The sequence below is a fragment of the Microcaecilia unicolor genome, chromosome 1, assembly GCF_901765095.1.
Source record: "Microcaecilia unicolor chromosome 1, aMicUni1.1, whole genome shotgun sequence".
Classification (NCBI taxonomy): Eukaryota; Metazoa; Chordata; class Amphibia; order Gymnophiona; family Siphonopidae; genus Microcaecilia; species Microcaecilia unicolor.
This window is the reverse complement of record NC_044031.1, coordinates 351,104,256-351,126,273: the sequence shown is the minus strand read 5'-3', so window position 1 is coordinate 351,126,273 and position 22,018 is coordinate 351,104,256.

Sequence of the window (22,018 nt, the reverse complement as noted above, 5' to 3'; positions counted from 1 at the left end):
CGTTTTACAGAACGGGGAATGGGAGGAGCGAGAGTATCCAGAGCAGAGGACAGAATAGTATTATAGGAAGAGACAGCCTCATTGACAGTCTTGGATAACATAGTGGTAGAGAGGAGATTTGAAACATTGGAGGACAGAGTAGAAGGGTCAGTAGCCTGAAGATTCCTAAATGTATTGGTTAAGATTGGACGGGACTGGGGAGGAGTATGTTTAAGTGTCAAAGTTATCAAATGATGGTCAGAGAGGGGAAGAGTTGAAGCACAGAAACTGGAGAGTGAGCAGTTTGAGAAGATAAGATCAAGACAGTGGCCATTCTGGTGAGTGGGGGCAGTGGAGCACAATTGAAGACTGAAAGAGGATGTTAAAGCAAGGAACTGCAAAGCATAAGAGTCAGAGGGAATATTAGCATGAATGTTAAAATCCCCAAGAATGAGGGAAGGAGATGAAGGTTCAAGAAAGAAGGAAAGCCAAGCATCAAAGTCAGTGAGAAAGGAAGAAAGGGACTTATCAGGGGGTCGATAAATGACTCGGAGAGGCAGAGGAGCAAATAGATGGATGAAGTGGACTTCGAAGGAAGAAAAACAGTGAGACTGAGGTAGAAGAAGAGGTTGAAATTTACAAGAGGGTGAAAGTAGTAGCTCGATACCACCTCCGCGGCCAACCAGGCGAGGAGTATGGGAGAAAAGATAGCCTCCATGGCATAGGGCCACAACTGAAGCAGAGTCTTCAGGGTAAAGCCAAGTTTCAGTTAGGGCAAGCAGATGGAGAGTACGAGAGATAAAGAGGCCATGGATGTAGGAAAGTTTGTTACAGACAGAGCGGGCATTCCACAGAGCGCAAGAGAAAGGCAGGGAAGGAGGGGGGAGGAGAGGAACAGAAATTAGATTAGAGATTGGAGATATCATGGTGTGACCTGCACAAATAGGATGAGAGCTGATGTGGAGGACCAGGATTGGGATTAATGTCTCCAGCGGAGATTAGGAGAAGGAGCAAGAGAGTACGGAGAAGAGTAGGAGAGGTACAATGACAGCGATGAAGGCGAGATGTACTCAGATACAAAAGAGATGGATGAATGGAAGGAAGGAAATGTTGAAGGTTGAGAGCTGAGAAAAAGGAAGAGGAAAAAAGAGACGGTGAGATGATAAATACAGAGGGTGGACAATGTGTTCCTGCAGTGTACAGTGGTTTCAGATGGAGAAACAGATTAAGAAGGGACAGTACCAAAAATAAAAAGTGTACTGGAGCCATAAATAGTAAATGGAAGAAAAATAAATGTAAAGAGAAAAATGCCAGATGGTGCGCGGCACCTAGAGTGGAGGCCCTGAGTGGAGCGGAGTGGACCTGGGAGTCACCCCGGAGAAGGCTGTAAAGGATAAGCAGATGAGCTGCAAGTCCTCCACAGCACCTGAAAGGCAGCCGGTGGTAGAGCTGGGCACCTCTCAGCTGAGGAAAGGCTTACCAGGGGTTAAGCTGAAGCCAGCATTCCTCCCCCTGAGAGTCGCCTGATCCTAGGCAAAAAGCACCTGGAAATCCTTGGCACTTGGAGCGAGGGCTCTATTGAGAATACTGACCATTTAACCATACTCTCTGTTTTCTATCTTTTAACCAGTTTTTAATCCACAATAGGGCACTACCTCCTATCCCATTACTCTCCAATTTCCTCTGGAGTCTTTCATGAGGTAACATAGTAACATAGTAGATGACGGCAGAAAAAGACCTGCACGGTCCACCCAGTCTGCCCAACAAGATAAACTCACATGTGCCATTTTTTGTGTATACCTTACCTTGATTTGTACCTGTCTTTTTCAGGGCACAGACCGTATAAGTCTGCCCAGCACTATCCCCGCCTCCCAACCACCAGCCCCGCCTCCCACCACCGACTCTGGCACAGACCGTATAAGTCTGCCCAGCACTATCCCCACGTCCCAACCACCAGCCCTGCCTCCCACCACCGGCTAAGCTACTGGGGATCCCTTCCTTCTGAGCAGGATTCCTTTATGTTTATCCCACGCATGTTTGAATTCCGTTACTGCATTCCAAGCATCCACCACTCTCTCTGTGAAAAAATACTTCCTGACATTTTTCTTGAGTCTGCCCCCCTTCAATCTCATTTCATGTCCTCTCGTTCCCATCTCCGGAAAAGGTTCGTTTGCGGATTCATACCTTTCAAATATTTGAACGTCTGTATCATAACACCCCTGTTTCTCCTTTCCTCCAGGGTATACATGTTCAGGTCAACAAGTCTCTCCTCATACATCTTGTAACGCAAATCCCATACCATTCTCGTAGCTTTTCTTTGCACCGCTTCCATTTTTTTAACATCCTTCACAAGATACGGCCTCCAAAACTGAACACAATACTCCAGGTGGATCCTCACCAACGTCTTATACAGGGGTATTAAAACCTCTTTTCTTCTGCTGGTCACACCTCTCTCTATACAGCCTAGCAATCTTCTAGCTACGGCCACCGCCTTGTCACACTGTTTCATCGCCTTCAGGTCCTCAGATACTATCACCCCAAGATCCCTCTCCCCGTCCGTACCTATCAGACTCTCACCGCCTAACACATACGTCTCCCGTGGATTTCTACTCCCTAAGTGCATCACTTTGCATTTCTTCGCATTGAATTCTAATTGCCAAACGTTAGACCATTCTTCTAGCTTCCGCAGATCTTTTTTCATGCTTTCCACTCCCTCCGGAGTGTCCACTCTGTTGCAAATCTTGGTGTCATCTGGAAAAAGGCAAACTTTACCTTCTAACCCTTTGGCAATATCACTCACAAATATATTGAATAGAATTGGCCCCAGCACCGATCCCTGAGGCACTCCACTACTCACCTTTCTCTCCTCCGAGCGAACTCCATTCACTACCACCCTCTGGCGTCTGCCCGTCAACCAGTTCCTAATCCAGTTCACCACTTCGGGTCCTATCTTCAGCCCATCTTGTTTATTCAAGAGCCTCCTGTGGGGAACCGTGTCAAAAGCTTTACTGAAATCTAAGTAGATTACGTCCATAGCACGTCCTTGATTTAATTCTCTGGTCACCCAGTCAAAGAGTTCAATGAGATTCGTTTGGCATGATTTCCCTTTGGTAAAACCATGTTGTCGTGGATCTTGCAACTTATTTGCTTCCAAGAAATTCACTATCCTTTCCTTCAGCATCGCTTCCATTACTTTTCCAATAATTGAAGTGAGGCTTACCGGCCTGTAGTTTCCAGCTTCTTCCTTATCACCACTTTTGTGAAGAGGGACCACCTCCACCGTTCTCCAATCCCACAACGCCTTTTGAAAATCCAGATACACAATATCGACCAGCTCACCTTTATCCACGTTTGTTCACCCCTTCAAAGAAATGTAGTAGATTGTGAGGCAAGATTTCCCTTCTCTAAATCCATTTTGGCTTTGTCTCATTAATCCATGCTTTTGAATATGCTCAGTAATTTTGTTCTTTATAATAGTCTACCATTTTGCCCAGCACCGACATCAGGCTCACCGGTTTATAACTTCTCGGATCTCCTCTGGAACCTTTTGTAAAAAAAATCGGCGTTATATTGGCCACCCTCCAATCTTCTGGAACCACGTTTGATTTTAAAGATAAATTACATATTACTAACAATAGTTCTGCAACTTTATTTTTCAATTCTATCAGTACTCAGGTATGAATACCATCCAGTCCAGGAGATTTGCTACTCTTTTTAATTTGTCAAATAGCATCATTACATCCTCCAGGTTTACAGAGATTTCATTCAGTTTCTCTGACTGATCAGCTTTGAATACCATTTCTGGCACCGGTATCTCTCGCACATCTTCCTCGGTGAAGACCGAAGCAAAAAATTAATTTAATATCTTAGCTACAGCTTTGTCTTCCCTGATTGCCCCTATTACCCCTCGGTCATCTAGTGGTCCAACCGATTCTTTTGCTGGCTTCTTGCTTTTAATATACCTAAAAAAAATTTTTACTATGTGTTTTTGCCTCCAACACAATCCTTTTTTCAATGTCCCTCTTTGCCTTCCTTATCAGTGTTTTGCATTTGATTCGCTATTCCTTATACTGTTTCTTATTTTCAGTCGGTTCCTTCTTCCATTTTCTGAAGGATTTTCTTGTAGCTCTAATAGCTTCCTTCTCCTCACGTTTTAAGCATGCCGGCTGTCATTTTGTCTTCCTTCCTCCTTTTTTAATACATTGAAGATAGTTGACCAGGGCTTCCAGAATGGTATTTTTGAACATCATTCAAGCCTGATGTAAATTTTTGACCTTCGCAGCTGCTCCTCTAGTTTTTTTCACTGTTCTTCTCATTTTATCATAGTTTCCCTTTGTGAAAGTTAATCACTAACGTATTGGATTTCCTGTGTGCACTTACTCCAAAGTCAATATCAAATCTGATCATATTATGATCACTGTTCTAGCAGCCCCAGCACCATTACCTCCTGCTCCACTAAGGACTAGGTCTAGAATTTTTCCTTCTCTTGTTGGCTCCTGTACCAGCTGCTCCATAAAGCAGTCCTTGATTTCGTAAAGGAATTTTACCTCCCTAACATGCCCTGATGTTACATTTACACAGTCAATATTGAAGTAATTGAAATCACCCATTATTATTGTGTTGCCCGGTTTGTTAGCCTCCCTAATTTCTGATAACATTTCTACATCCATCTATTCATCCTGGCCAGGTGGACTGTAGTACGCTCCTAACACTGTCTTTTTCCCCTTTACACATGGAATTTCAATCCATAGGGATTTCAAGATGTATTTTGTTTCCTGCAGAATTTTCAATCTATTTAATTCAAAGCCTTCATTAACATACAAAGCTACCCTCCACCAATTTGATCACTATAATATAATTTATACCCTGGTATGACAGTGTCCCACTGGTTATCCTCCTTCTACCAGGTCTCAGAGATCCCTATTATATCTACTTTTTCATTTAGTGCAATATATTCTAAGTCTCCCATCTTATTTCTTAAGCTTCTGGCATTTGCAAGACATTTCAAACTATGTTTGTCGTTCCTATTTAATAAATAATTCTGCCACCTCCAGGATGTTGTGTTAAAAGCACATATTCAAGCAGCTTTCATAGAATTTGTAGAAATATCTTAACATACATATATTTTGATTACTGTTATTGGAAGACCTGACAGTTTGTAAAGTAAGCAGTTAACTTCATACCTAATAAGATGATAACCTTAGTAATAGGTTAGGGCTCTTCAGCTTGGAAAACAGACGGATGAGGGGAGATATGATTGAGGTCTACAAAATCCTGAGTGGTATAACACAAGTAGAAGTAAATCGATTTTTTTACTTGTTCCAAAAGTACAAAGACTAGGGGACACTCGAGGAAGTTACATGGAAATACTTTTAAAACAAATAGGAGGAAATATTTTTTTCACTCAACAAATAGTTAAGCTCTGGATGTGGTAACAGCATTTAGCGTATCTGGGTTTACAAAAGGTTTGGACAAATTCCTGGAGGAAAAGTTCATAGTTTGCTGTTGAGGCAGACATGGGAAGCAACTGCTTGCCCTTCGATTTGTAGTATGGAGTATTGCCATGATCTGGGTTTCTACCAGGTACTTGTAACCTGGCTTGACCACTGTTTGGAAAACAAGATACTGTGCTAGATGGACCTTTGGTCTGACCCAGTATGGCTACTCTTATGTTCTTATATCTTGCTTCTCAGGACTTACCTCCACGGCTGCTGCCTCCGTGGCCGCTATGGCTCCCAACGCTCCAACCCTCTCTGATTCTCATTGGCGGGGATGGCTGCGGCGGCATTTGGCCGCCTCGCCGCAGCATCCTGCTCCTCCCTCACGCTCTTGAAGCCGGCTTCTCTCCAGCATCCATATGGCCAGCTGATTGGCCACCTCAGCTCTTTATCAGCTCCAGCTCCTCCTTTCATCCGTCCCTCCTGGGTGGGAGCGTTCTCACCTCATAAGGAGGAGGTGCTGGGTTCCAGTGCCTCAGCTTCTGAGTTCTTGAGCTGGTGCTTTCTCCTGACATTGTTCTTACTTCCGGTTCTGAACCCTCACCTGGACCTAGATGCTTCTTCTGTTTGCCGCCTGCCCTGAACCCACACCTGGAACTAGACACTGTTCTTCTGCCTGTTGCCTGCCTAAACCCATGCCTGGACCGTTATTGTCCTGGCTGCCATTGGCCTGGGCCACCCAATTGCCTACTGGGCCTGGTCCTCTTCTTCACCCTAGTTCTCCTTTAAGTCCTGCCAGCCACCCAAACCCAGGGGCTCAACCGCTGGGGAAAGGTGGTCAATGCAGGTGAAGTGCAGAGATTGTCGACTGCTGCTCCCATGCCGGGATCAGCGAAAGGGCTCACAATTCGTGACATTGCTCATTAGTTGACAGCTTTAATATGTAATCTTTTGTTTGATTTTTAATTAAGGTCACCTGATCTACTACGTTCTCTTTTGCAACCTCACTATCGGGATACCCTATCTTCCCTGTTTTGGTGATATCTTTGAAAAAATACCTTATCCCGAACCATGTGCTTTTGAATGACTGTCGGCCTTCCCCCAGGTTCTAGTTTAAAAGCTGTGCTATCTCCTTTTTAAATGCCGATGCCAGCAGCCTGGTCCCACCCTGGTTAAGGTGGAACCCATCCTTCCGGAATAAGCTCCCCATTCCCCAGAATGTTGCCCAGTTCCTTACAAATTTAAAACCCTCCTCCCTGCACCTCTGCCTGTCTCTTGGGCCCTGCACGTGGAACAGGTAGCACTTTGGAAAATGCTACCTTAGAGGTTCTGGATTTGAGCTTTCTACCTAAGAGCCTAAATTTGGCTTCCAGAACCTCTCTCCCATATTTTCCTATGTCATTGGTACTCACAAGACAGCCGGCTCCTCCCCAGCACTATCTAAAATCCTATCTAGGTGACACGTGAGGTCTACCACCTTTGCACCAGGCAGGCAAGTGACCATGTGATCCTCACATCCACCAGAAACCCAGCTATCTACATGCCTAATAATCGAATCACCAACTACAACAGCTATCCTAACCCTTCCCTCCTGGGCAGTAGCTCCTGGAGACACATCCTCGGTGCAAGAGGATATTGCATCCCCTGGTGTACTGGTCCTGGCTACAGGACTAGTTTCAGCTGCACCAGGGTGATGCTCTCCTTTTAGAAGACCTCCCTCCTCCAAGGCAGCGCTGGGTCTGCCAGATTGGAGGAGGGACTTCTCTACAATGTCCCTGTTGGCCTCCTCTATGTACCTCTGTCTCCCTCAGCTCCTCCAAGTCTGCTACTCTAGCCTCAGGAGAACGGGCTCATTCTCTGAGAGCTAGCAGCTCTTTGCATCAAGCACACACATATGAACTCTCACCAACTGAGAGAAAATAATACATGTGACACTCAATGCAAAAGATTGGATAGCACCCCTCTCGCTGCGGGACTACTGTCTGCATCTTAGTATTACACAGCTGTTAAATTAAAATGTGTTAAGGTACTAGGGATATCAGATGAATATAAAGAGCCTTACGATTGGTGTAATTTATTTAGTGTTTGCTTATCAGAAACTAATTAACTCTAATGAAAACTCCCCTCTTGTTTTTCTAATTAGAATAATTGACTATAAATGAAGAGCTGAGCTAGGGTTGGATGAGTGTTGGGAAATGAGGACTGAAGTAGGTCCTACTGTCTCTTCTAGAGACTATCTGTTAATGCTGTGGCACAAAATTTAAGTTTTAAAACTATAGAGAAAAGGGCTGTACACTATGAAAACTAGTTAATAATGTTTGCTTCTCTCTCTTTTATTATTATTTTTTTTCTAAGACTGAATTAGGCCTTAACGTGCCTTCTAGAGCTATCCACACAAGTACGTAAGTATTGCCATACTGGGACAGAACAAAGGTCCATCAAGCCCAGCATCCTGGCACGATCCCAAAAAAAGTACAAAACATTTTATGCTGCTTATTCCAGAAATATTTTCCCCAAGTCCTTTAGGAAGCCGTCCAAACCTTTTTTAAACTCTGCTAAGCTAACTGCCTTTACCACATTTTCTGGCAACGAGTACCAGAGATGAATTACACATTGAGTGAAGAAAAATTTTCTCCAATTCGTTTTAAATTTACTACTTTGTAGCTTCATCGCATGCCCCCTAGACCTAGTATTTTTGGAAAGCGTAAACAGATGCTTCACATCTACCCGTTCCACGCCACTCATTATTTTATAGACCTCTATCATATCTCCTGTTAATTCTTCTGCCCTCCCTAACCCAATAGAATGTTCCACACACTCATACAGTTAGGGAAGGAAGAAGTGAAGGCCAAGCAAAGATGAGAAAATAGTATTTTTATTCACTTACCAAGAAAGAAATAAACTTACAACTCTTTTCTCATGGGAGGGTTACAACACAAGTGCTATCTCTGAGTACTTCTCCAATTTGGTCTTGCTAGCTATCACTTTTTATATTCTTCAATCATTATACAGCTCAAACAGTTTGTTAGCATTAGCTTCGACCACAATGTTGCTAAGCATTAGTTTCGACCACTGATCAAGATTATTAGAAAGGTCTAAGGCAACATCATACCAATTAGCATGTTCCACTTGCTACATCAGGTTCCATTTCGCCAGCAACCATTTATCTATGTTTCCAGGCATGTAAACTGCAAAAAGCCCCTAACCACATTTTTCAGTAAACACCTTCCATGGAAAATTGCATCATGTCCTCTTTCTGCAAGCCTGCCACAAGCCTGAGCCTCATGAGCCTCTGGGTCACACAGAGGGTATGCTTTTTAGGTCTGGCTGACAACTTCAAGCCTTTTGACCTGTTTTTGGAAAGACCTAGATAGGTCCATTATTTACATATCCCCCCTTGAAGGCAGGGCCGTGCTAACACAGTAAGCAAGGTAAGCAGCGCAGGGGGGCTTCGTCAATGATTTTGTGTCCAAGTTGCTCTGCGTGCATCTGACATCAGACGCACGGAGGAACTTGAACCGAAGATCATTGAAGAAGCAACGGCGCGAAGGCCAGCACAGGACTTCGGCTGATGGGGGTTGGGGTCCCCCGTCAGCACAGGTACTGGACGGCGGCGGGGGACAGTTTTCGCCGAGAAGGGGGGTCGACTGGGTCGCGGAAGGGGAGTGCAGTGGGCTGTAACACAGGGGGAGGAGTATGGAAACATACTCCTCCCCTTGCTTTGGTATCAGCTGTCACTGACGTCACTGACGTCAGTGCGTGCCTGTCTAGCAGACCACCTCCGAGGGAGGCACGGTCCCAGGCACATCCTGTTGGAGGTGAGAATTATTATATAGTATTATTTGCAATCAAGAATTTCGCAAGAAAGGCTTGTAAGCCTTGCCATGATTGCTATTGAGAATGATATATGTGCCCAGTTAGATATCAAAGATTTAATTACTAATTTCGTGAACATGAAAGCACGATAAGCTAAGTGGTTGTAAACCCTCTACTTCTTCAGCAATCCCACAAAGATGCACTCCATCTTTCAGCTCCTATTTCCTTTGCATCTTGTGCCACACGGGGGGGGGGGGGGGGGGGGGGCGCCAACTGATAGGGGGGCACCAGAGACCCTAGGCACGGCCCTGCTTGAAGGCCTGCATAAGCAAGGGCTTCACAAATAGGAATACACAATGGTAATGAGGTTGGGAAATTTCCAAATGTACAAACAGTCCAGTCCTGCAGCTGGAACCGTGATTTGTCTTCAAGTGCAACATGTTAGTGCCCCGGTCATAGGTTGTCTTAGGTCGTGAGCACACAAGTTCCCTTAGCAGGATGGGAAGTAGGCGCTTACTTTACCCATCCTGGCCACACGACCTCCAGAGCACTAAGATGAAAGCACATAAGGGTGTATATTTTAAATGCCGTATAAGGAGGACAAGGGCAAACAAAACAATGTGGTCAAATTGTGTAGCTAATGGGTTACCCGAGTTGGAAACCACCCCCCCTTGGGCCTTATAAATTACAAAAATCTACCAATCCTATGGTTGCTGAGGAAAAGGACCAGGCTAGGAAGAGAAAGATAAGGTGTATATTAATAACATAATAGCAAATTGGTAGCAATATAAAATCAGGAAGTAGCATCAGTCCCTACACACAAAAATGTATTATAACAAAAAATAAGCATGATTATGTACTGTTTCATACAGGACAAAAGCTTGTCCAGTAGGTATTGTTCATTTCAAGCAGTTTCAACTAGATATCTTGGCAAGGTCTTGAAGCAAGGGATTACATATTATCCTAAAAGCAGTATTACATGTTGGTATCCATATTTTCATAGTCATCAGGAACATTACGGCCCAGTTCCTCATATCCCAGTTATCATTGCGAATCAGTCTCTCATATAACACATATTGTCCTGTGGGATCTTTCTTACTGAGGGCTGTTTCAATCAGGTGTTCCACTAGTCTCCTAACACAGGGTATAATGCAACAACCGTAGACTTTTCTAGTATCAACAAGATCAATGCTAAAATAAAAGTAAAGCAAAACAAAACAAAAGTCCAGGAAGATTCTAATGTCTTTTAAGTGAACCCAGGAAGTGTGATCCTGTAGCTTGGCTGCCGTAGCGGTTATAGCTTCAACTTTGAATGGGTCAATGTAAACAGGATCCTTCCAGGTCTTATGGGTGCAGTATTTTCTGTGGACCAGGTCTGTTATTTTCAAGGTCTTGGGATTTTCTGAACTATCCAAACTATCCTCCCTTCTATCTGGCAATTTCCTGGGAAATGTAAGGCAGAGACGTTATAAAAGATTGTAAATAGTCCCAGTACAATGGAATGGGAGACCACAGAATACAAACAGCAGTGCACTTTTTCTAGTGAAAAAGGTGCCGGTACTCAAATGCTAGGCCACCCTTCAGGGGTGGGGGATAATCACTTAGGGACCCTCCCCACAATAGCCAGGCCCCCTGCAACCAGTCACAGAACCTATGACAAGGCAGAATTGGTGTGTAGAGCCTGAACTCTTTCATTAAAACTTGGAGGCCATGGGTCAATTTTAGCAGCCAATGGAAAAGGTGCCGGTACTCAGTACCCCCAAGTACCCCCTCAAAAAAAGCCCTGACAAACATTAAAGTAACATCAAGGACAAAGGGGAGCCAGTTGATATTGTGTATCTGGATTTTCAAAAGGCTTTTGACAAGGTACCTCATTGAAAGGTTACACAGGAAATTGGAGGGTCATGGGATAGGAGGAAATGTCCTATTGTGGATTAAAAACTGGTTGAAGGATAGGAAACAAAGAGTAGGGTTAAATGGGCAGTATTCACAATGGAGAAGGGTAGTTAGTGGGGTTCCTCAGGGGTCTGTGCTAGGAACGCTGCTTTTTAACATATTTATAAATGATTTAGAGATGGGAATAACTAGTGAGGTAATTAAATTTGCTGATGACACAAAGTTATTCAAAGTCATTAACTCGCGACAGGATTGTGAAAAATTACAGAAGGACCTTACGAGACTGGGCGGCTAAATGGCAGATGATGTTTAATGTGAGCAAGCGCAAGGTGATGCATGTGGGAAAAAAGAACCCGAATTATAGCTACGTCATTCAAGGTTCCACGTTAGGAGTTACGGACCAAGAAAGGGATCTGGGTGTCGTCGTCAATAATACACTGAAACCTTCTGCTCAGTGTGCTGCTGCAGCTAGGAAAGCGAATAGAATGTTGGGTATTATTAGGAAAGGTATGGAAAACAGGTGTGAAGATGTTATAATGTCGTTGTATCGCTCCATGGTGTGACCGCACCTTGAGTACTGTGTTCAGTTCTGGTCGCCGCATCTCAAGAAAGATATAGTAGAATTGGAAAAGGTGCAGCGAAGGGGGACTAAAATGATAGCGGTGATGGGACGACTTCCCTATGAAGAAAGACTAAGGAGGCTAGGGCTATACAGCTTGGAGAAGAGACGGCTGAGGGGAGACATGATAGAGGTATATAAAATATTGAGTGGAGTGGAACAGGTGGATGTGAAGCGTCTGTTCACGCTTCCAAAAATACTAGGACTAGGGGGCATGCAATGAAACTACAGTGTAGTAAATTTAAAACAAATCGGAGAAAAGTTTTCTTCATCCAACGCATAATTAAACTCTGGAATTCGTTGCCGGAGAACGTGGTGAAGGCGGTTAGCTTGGCAGAGTTTAAAAAGGGGTTAGACGGTTTCCTAAAGGACAAGTCCATAAACCACTACTAAATGGAATTGGGAAAAATTTACGTTTGGGAAGCTTGCCAGGTGCCCTTGGCCTGGATTGGTCGCTGTCGTGGACAGGATGCTGGCCTCGATGGACCTTTGGTCTTTTCCCAGTGTGGCATTACTTATGTACTTATGAATCTAGTAGAAAGATAAGGCATGAGTAAAAGTAGAAAACTAAAGTGCATAATGTCTATGTAAAAATGTCGATGTAACAGATGAATTAACAGCGGTCAGCGTTAGTTCTCAGCATCTTCTCTTTTCTGGTATCGGGAAGACGCAGTTGGAACAAAGTTGCATTACAGTGTACACAGTCAGGGTTTCACATATGAAATGGCATGCAGCTTCTGGAAGGTGTCAACGTGGAGTTAATAAGAATAGTGTCAATCTGTAGCATGACTCAAAGGAATAAAATAAGTAAATAGAACTGGGACAAGAGGGCCTCAGTTTAGGCCTCAGGTCATACCAAATAATATTTCATTTAATGTGTGCCCAATTCCTTAAAAAAAATACCATTAGCACAATGTTGTTCTCAGAGTATATGTTATACAACTCTAGTTATAGTTAATTCAGAATAAAATCAATTGCTATTCTAGCCTATAGCCAAATAGTATATAATAAGTCACATACATATCCCAGTTCAAACACTTCCAGATACATTCACTTACAAAAATCTTTTAACCAACTTATAGTGTACTGTGTAGACATGATGCGTATTCTAACATGTATTCCTGCCATGTGACTATTCCCAATAGGTTCACAACTTGCACCTGGGCAGATAATAACTTAACAAATCATTTATTTGAGCATCTCTGTAACCTTTCACATACAACTTTTCTTTGCAATTCAAAACATAAGTTTAATATTTTCTCTTCTTTGGGTAACTAGAGGTAAGCCTTTGCTTAAAATCATTAGGTATGTACCTTTCAATTATATAAAAAGCTGAGTAGAAAAAATAAAATTACATCAATATCCAGTAGAAATTAAGGAGGATTAAGTTGTCCTAAGAAAAGTAATTAATAGCTTGCATAATAGATAAAAATAGTTCACCAAGTAATCAAGTAATGTCTGTACCCCATTTATATAAAACAAAGCTGAAAAGACAGAAAGCAAGGGAAAAGGGTAACATTCTGTTTACAATGAGTATCGAAATTTTAGATATGTGATTTAGAAGCATCCCTCTTGTTGAGATAAGGAGGCAAACAATAGTTAATTTGTAAGGTAGGGGAAAAAGGTGTTCAAATTCAGGTAATATAAAACAGGGGGAAAAAACTAATTTGAGGAAGAATATACGAGATGTTAATACACTGAGTAAGTAGATTTTCTGATCTCATTACAAACAGATTTTCTCATTTGTTAAAACATATCTAGAATTGTGTACATAAAAGTTTCAAAATTGAATGGTAGAAAGCATATAGGTGCAGCACAATTTTAGTATTCCATAAATGTCAAGAAATACTTTTTAAAGAATTATGATTGGGCTATTACAAATAAGCTTGTTTAATGCAGTAGATAGGCACATTTCCTTGATTGAAAAACAAATTAGAGAAAAATTAAAATTACACCAGTATAACAAATATAAACAGTGGAAATGGAAGCTGCCTACAATAACCATGAAAAATTATATATATGCTATTTTGAAGCATCCTAGAAAGATACTGTCTTTTGTTCTGGGGTAGTATAAAACATTTTTATTCAAGGTACATAAAAAAAGACTTAACTTCTTAAATTGAAACATAGATCTAGATTCACTTTTTCTGAGGATCAGTTTCTCTATAATCTCAGTTATATCTTTATCATGAGAGTGATGAGCTAAACACATTAAGTACTTCAGGACAAACGTTTCCTTGCAGCAGGGGCGTAGCTACAGGTGGGCCTGGATGGGCCCAGGTCCACCCAGTTTAGCCTCAGGCCCACCCACCCAGAAGCAGAGTCCGTGTCTATCCTCTCCCACCCGTGCCGCAGCCCGCAGCGCTTCATTTAATGGTGTCGGCGCTGCTGTTGCACCCCACAGTCTCCCACCCCCGTGGCGGCGCTTACACTTCGCTATGGCGCTGCCTGACAGCAACTCTACAGATGCGGCACTGACGGACGTCCTGCTCCGGGGCCTTCTGTGTCCTGCCTCCGTAAACAGGAAGTTACATCAGCGCGTCAGAGGGAAGGCCCCGGAGCAGGATGTCCGTCGGTGCCACATCTGTAGAGTTGCTGTCAGGCATCACCATAGCGAAGTGTAAGCGCCGCCGCGGGGGTGGGAGACTGTGGGGTGCAACAGCAGCGCGGACAGCATGATTAAACCTCGGGGTTTCCTCTCGCTTGCAAAACATGACAAAAATGGCAAAACTTATTTATATCAGCCAGGTTTTGATGAGCTTACCACAAAAGATCAGAGAATGCCATGCAGCTATCATTGAATTTAGTGGCAAGGACACATCATGCTGAAAGGACAGCCTGAACTTTCTCAGTGGCAGGAGCTTTGATGTGGAATGCACTTCCAGGTCAGATATGTCTGTGTGCTAGTGGGCCTCAGTTTAAGCAGCTTTTCAAGAGACAGCTTTTTCTAACATCTTTTTTTTGAAAGTTGAATGACTATGTTTGGATCTGTGGAAGAAGGAGCAGTATTGATTTATTTTACATGTGTGAATGTATTTGTGCTGTTTATGATTTTGAATTTGAAAGAGTGACAAGAAATCCTCTCAACAAAACTTTCTATGCCACCCTGGACTCTAGTGGAAAAGTCTCATGCCGTGCCCGTGGCAAACGTGAGCAGCACACCCTCCGCATTGAATGGAATACCTAGCTCAGCTCATCAGCATATGTTTTAGTATAACCTATGGCTATGTTTTCCATGGGACTTAACACCCCTGCATAACTCCTCTCTGCCTTGTCCAGAATGTGTAATGTACGTTCAACCTATGGTAATCTACAGTTAAGCCAGGGGCGGACTGACCATTCAGACAACTGGGCAGTGCCCGAGGGACAAGAGGCTCTAGGGGTCCAGAGGCTCTCCCCGGATGCCTTCCGGGGCAGGAAACTTTCTCTGCAGTGCCCAGGTAAAATTATATATATTATAAAATGGTAGTGGGCTTCTGAGTGGGGGTGGGCTCTGCAGTGCTCAGGCAAAAAAAACCCTTTTGTTGGGCACCTGGGTGGGGAGGATGGGGGATTGCTAAAAGGAGGGATGTGGGGGTTAGGATTGGGCAGAGCTGATCCCAGGCTAGAGGGAAGGATGTGGAGGTAAGGAAAGGCTGATGCCAGACTAGAGGGAGAGATGGAGGGTGGAGGGAAGGGCAGGGCTGATGCTGGGCTACAGGGAGGTTATTATTTAGTATTATCCCAAGAAATACTACTCATACCTATATACATAGTGCCCACCCATATTAGCTCTGGGCCCACCCAAAATGTCAGGTATGGCTACGCCACTGCCTTGCACAAATCACATTTGCAAAGCAAAAGGTCTGTACTGTAATGACTAGTTTGTAGATAAGAATCCGTTCCTTTTCAGTGCTGCTATTGCAAGAAGTCAGCAGGACCTCAGGAAATCCTGTGGTGAGAAACTGCACTGTCAAGTTTCAGCTGATAATCTATCTAAATAATTCTCACCTCAAATATTCTGAAGCTCACTCTGTGGCAGGGAAACACTGAAGCCCTGCACTGTTGGTAGGCTAGGCTGTCAGCACCACTCACGGTCACTCATGCACCACTCACTGTCACTCACTGACCCGCCCTCAGCCACGCCCCTTCCGCACATAATTCGCAAACCCAACGTTCTAATGAAGCTGCAACTTCCGAGGTGGTGTAGATCGGAATTTTTCCCCATGAGTGTCTGCCCCGCCCTCACATGATGACGTCGAGGGCGGGGCAATGACACTGCGAATCGCATCGCTCACCCCTACACCCCCCCACGTTGCCACCGCTTCCACCCTCCACCCCCCCCACAAGGTCGCCGCACCCACTACTCAACCCTCCACCACAGATCGCCGCCGCTCCCCCCTCCCTCCGTCCGACGTCAGCTGTGTTAAAAAGGAAGCGGGGCACCGCAGGCAGCCATCGGCTGTCAGCTCTGCATCCTCTACTCACTGCCCCTGGAGTAGAACCCCGGAAGGGTGCAACAACATGACAGGTGACAGCAGGAGCGGATGCACAGCTCACAGCCGATGGCTGCCTGCGGTGCCCCGTTTTTTTTTTCAACAAACATGGGGAGGGGGTTGTTTTCCTTCCTCTCGCGGACGGCCATTAAACGGAAACTGCAACTATCTGGAGGAGCAGGTGAGATTGGGTGCTGTGAGAACTCATGCTCCCCCACCCCCCTTTCTATTTTTCTCTTGCCTGCGTTCGGGGCTCATACAGCAACAAAATGCACAACAACATCCGAGCCCTATGACGTCGCCGTCACACCGAGCCAGGCCATAGCGAGGACTGATCCCTGAGCCAAAGGGCACAAATTCTCCAGCCTGCCCTGAACGTTACCTGCCAGGACCAGCACTTGCGAATTGCTCAGAAACGGGGACATGATAAAACCTACGGGCCGGCGAGCAAGCAGAAGAGATCAGAAATCTCCATATTGGGCTCAGGAACAAGCTGTCTTCAACTTATATCCCTCTCTCTCCTCTAGAGAAAGAATCCTCTTTTTCACAGGCCAACAATAATACAACATTGTATTTGTTCATTCTGGAGATAGTGAACGTCCCTATGGTACTATGTAAGCCACACTAGCCATTAAGCCCGTTAAAACAGGCGACATTTCCAGCTACCCTCCTGGCCGCCGCCGCCGCTCCCTCCCCCCTCCATGCTGGGCCCCCTGCACTGACGTGACAGCACCTCTCACCTCCGTGTGAAAGCTCTGCAGGCAAGCACCCACCACTATATTCTGGGCTCCTTCCTTACTCAGGGTGACTGCTCTGACATGCCTTCCTCCTGCGGGATATCCTTCTCTGTTATGTCCACCGTGCCCCGGTCACTCCTCTGGTTCACGGACAGTGACCCACCGCATTTCCCTGGAACTATAACTCGGATTCTCCAGCCTTCATCAATATGCAAATTAGGCAGTCCTCAAATGCAAATTCAATTTATTAGTACCTGGATTCAGTCTTGTGGGGATCAACTTCTTTCCAGTTATTCATTTGTAAATACACTCACTGAGCCCCCTTTACTTTGGGAGACAGGGGTCTCAGTGTAAAACAGCCACCACCCCTGGATAGAACTTTCTTCACTCTCATTGACCTTACAGTCCTATCCTCCACCCCACGGCTGTTAGTTCATTTTAAATAAGTCACAAGTCCATCAACCTGGTCTGGTAAGTACCTTCTTAGACTTTTAGAGTCTCCTTCTCTCTTTCTTCCATCTTCCCAGTACTCCTCCTCCAGCAGGCTTTCCAGGCTCTCATCGCATCTTCTCTTAGCTCCTCAGGAGGTACTGTTTATATAGGGCTGCTACTAGTCTACCATACCCCTTCTTGGCCCCTCCTCCCTGTTCTGGAAGAGTCCAGCACATTCTGGGTGCCCTTCTCTTAACAGGCCTTAGCTGGAGCTCCCTCTGCTGGCTCCTTCAGGTCATTACCCTGATGTCCAATTGGAGCTCCATCTAGGGACCATATCATGGCATTTCCCTGTTTCTGGTAGGAGAGCGCCCTCTAGCAGCCTCCTCAGGGTAGGGCAATCACTGTGTTTATCACTATATATATATATATATATATATATATATATAGCCATCAACATGAGGATTGGGATCAGTTACTCCCGTTCGCTCTATATGCCAGCAGGGAGAACATTCAGGCTTCGTTGGGGGTGTCCCCATTCGAATTAGTGTATGGGTGATTACCCCGGGGAATTCTTGATAGTATACAAGAGCAATGGTGGAAAAAGTAGATGACCCCTGGACTGTAAGAACATATTTAAATGAGTTGTGTGCTAGATTACACTGCCTCTCTGATTATGCACAGGGTAATCTAGGGAAGTGCCAGGAGACACAGAAGGGATACTATAACCAGGGTGCTAAGGTCCGGAATTTTCAGGCAGAGGATAAAGTCCTAGTAATGATTCCCTCGGACCCCCATAAGTTCACCTCCCAATGGAAGGGTCCTTTTGTGATAAAAGGGAAGGTAGGTCCCTGGTCATATCGAGTTAAGAATGAGAAAGGGAAAACCCAGACGTATCATATAAATGTGTTGCGTCCGTGGATAGAGCGGGAAGGAATGGTGGCTGCCATGGAAGAGGACCTAGGACCTCAGCTTAGTGACCTCCGGGAGAGGGGGGCACCAGTCATTGGGTCTTCCCTAAATCTCCAGCAGAGGCGAGCTGTTGGAGGAATCTCAGGACATCCTTAATCCCCTTCCGAGGGAAACTCATGTAATTACACACTCCATTTATACAGAGCCAGGGAGGATTGTTCGTCAGAGGCCCTATAGGGTGCCCAAGGCCAGGCGACAGGAAATTATTAGACAGGTACAGGAGATGCTGGACATAGGGGTAATAGAGGAATCTAACAGTTCTTGTGCCCAAATCAGATGGATCCCAAAGAATCTGCATTGACTTTAGGAAGGTTAATGCTATCTCTAGATTTGATGTGTACCCCATGCCCCGCATCGATGAATTACTGGATAAGTTAGGGCAAGCCCAATATCTGACCACCCTTAATTTTACTAAAGGGTACTGGCAAATTCCTTTGGCAGAAGAAGCAAAACTGAAAACGGCCTTTAGTACACCTTTGGGTTTATTCCAATTCAAAAGGATGCCTTTTGGCTTGAATGGAGTGGCTGCATGCTGCCCAATGATTAGCGGACCATATTCTGCGGTGGCATCAGGATTATGCCACCGCCTACATGGATGACATAGAGGCATATTTTCAAAGCACTTAGCCTCCCAAAGTTCCATAGAAACCTATGGAACTTAGCCTCCCAAAGTGCTTTGAAAATATGCCTCATAGTGATTTTTAGCACTGATTGCCCCGGGTTGAGGCGGTGTTAGAATCCCTGAGGAAAGCGGAGCTGACCTTAAACCCGAAGAAGTGTGTATTTGCTAGTAGGGAAGTGAAATACTTGGGGTACCGGGTGGGGGGTGGGGTCATCAAACCCCTGACCGATAAGGTGCAGGGTATCAGGGATTTCCCCCTACCTGCCAATAAAAAGCAATTGCGTAGCTTTCTAGGGCTCATAGGGTATTATAGGCGATTTATCCCTAGATTTGCAGAGATTTCGAGCTCCTTGACAAACATGCTCAAGAAGCCCATCCCAATACCTTAGTATGGGGAGAGAAAAGGAAACAGGACTTTAACACTCTTCAAAATATCTTATGTAATGAACCCGTTTTGAAAGGGGTAGATTTTGGGAAACCCTTTCTCCTACAGACGGATGCCTCCGAAATGGGACTGGGGGTGGTCTTATCCCAGGAGTTTGGGCAGGAGGAACACCCGGTCTTCTTTTTAAGTAGAAAATTAACACCCGCAGAACAACACTATGCAGTAATAGAGAAGGAGTGCTTAGCTGTTAAGTGGGCAATGGAAGCCTTGAAGTATTATGTGCAGGGCCATCCATTTACCCTTATTACAGATCATGCCCCTCTAAAAGGGCTGCAACAGATGCGTGGGCACAACAGCCGCCTTACTAGGTGGTATCTAGCCCTACAGGCCTTTTATTTTACCGTACAGCACCGGGCAGGGAGGCTCCATGGGAATGCTGATGCCCTATCGCGAATTGCAGACTACGGAAAAGCCGCTGTGGGCTTCCGAGAGTCGCAATTTCTTGAGGGAGGGGGTGTGTGACAAGGCAAACCCCAGAGATTCCCCAGTGAAGCAGTTGAGCCCAGAACTACGGGTCCCAGAAGTCCTTGCAAGCAGTGGAGTAGCCACAGGTGGGCCTGGGTGGGCCAGGGCCCATCCATTTAGGGCTCAGGCCCATCCAACAGCAGCCCATATTTAGTGCTATCTAGTGGGGATCCCAAGCTTCGCCAGCTGAAGACCTCCCCTTGGTGGTACTGAAAGCACTGCTTTCCACTTCAGCAGTCTAAGCTTCCTAAGCTGCTGATACTGGCCTCATCGCATTGGGGGGGGGGGGGGGGGGAGAACACTTGGTGCCCACCCACTTCTTGACTAGGCCCACCCAAAATCTGCTGTCAGGCTATGCAAGAATGAGAGAAGAGAGTAGTCCTAAAAAAATGGAATGGATTCCCAGCTCCAGCAGGGGGAGCAATGGCTTGAGGCAGGGTGAGCCTGTTACTCCCTTCCCCACTAGAGGGAGAGGGAAGGATGAAGCTCAGTTTCCCTGGCTTCGCCATCAGTATATAATTCCCCCCAGCTGTGAGAAGGGGAGAGCAGATTTCCTGGCGGCTCTCAGTCACCAGGAGAGAGGGGAGACGAACGGAGAGAGAGATTCCATGGAGTATGCAGAGGAAGGAAGTAACCTGCCACTAGAGCTGCCTAAGGGAGAGGAGCCAGCTCCCATGGAGTGGGAGAATTCAAAGGTTGCCCTGCACTTGAAGGCAGTGGAGGAGGCCACACCGGGCGTGGTTCTGAGAGGTGGGAGAAACTGCCAACCCTGCTTCTTACAGGGTTCCCTCTGTGCTGTGAAAAGGCAGGTGATTTGTGGTATTGGTTTGATGTGCAAAGTGTAGCTTCCTCATCTCAGAAGGCCCTGCAAGCTCTACTATTACCCATGGCCGAATGCCTCAAGCGTGCAGTTCACCTCTGAGCACGGAGACAATTGAATTAACTTCGCCTCAGAAGTCCTAGACCATGGAGGGGAAAGAAAACTAAAAGGATTTTAGGACACAGTAACCAGACAGATGGTAAGTACAAGTTACTAGTTTATTTAAACCCAATTTGGGGTATGGAACACATTAGGTTCTTTTGTAAGATAAAAATACATTTATACATAAATTAATAACATAAATTCTTCAACAGGTGCAGCAATAGAACAACAGTGAAACCAACAGACAAGTATTAACCAAAGTATCTTATTTGTTCTCTCTCAATCTATAAATTTCCTTTATATTGTGTGTCTCAAGAATCAATTATTTTGAATTAGTTTGTCTTTTAGGTGTGAACACCCAGAATCAGTCTCTACAACAGGTAAGTCAGATTAAACTGTGACCTTTCAGTGTCCTTTGCATAGGAGTGAAGACTTCTCTTTGGCCCTTCTTGGAGCTTCTTCGTTCTTCCCCTTGCTTGTATGTTGGAGCTCAGGATCTTCTCTTTCAGTACAAGAGCCTCACCCTTTAAATGAAATCAACAAAAAAAACCTTCCTTTCTGACTAACAGCAGGAACAGCACTAGCTGGGATTCAGGGATAACTGTGGCTTGCTAACTAACAAAATAAATAACAAAATAGTTTCTCTGGTCTTATACTGAGTTCCCTAACTAAGGAAGGGTACTTCTTCATTGGATTTTGTAGTCACACTGCTCACAGCAACTTTGTCTCTGCAAACTCATGCAATCTTCCACTCTAGTGCACCAGCATGTGAACACACATACTGAAAGCCCAACTTGGAGACCAGTTTTCCTAGTGGCTTAACTGAGATTAATCCACTTGCATAAACTTGTCTTACACAACCTTGCACAGGGTCTCTCCACCACAGTCTTAACTGTAAAACTTTTAAACAGCACACACACAAAAAAACCCAAAACAGTTTAGTTCTTTCTTTCTCTTGTTCAAATCCAACACCTTTCACCTTCAGCACACTTCACCTGCATTCAGTGTTTCAGCACTAAACACTGGCAGAGAAATTCCCTTTCAGATACTTAAACAGTACACAAAAAAACATCAGTTTTAGAACTTTCTTTCTCTGCTCAAATCCAATACTTTTCACCTTCAACTCTCTTCACCTGCATTCAGGAATTCAAAGCTCACAGAAAAACTTACTTTCACACACTTTTCTGCCTAGAAATCCTA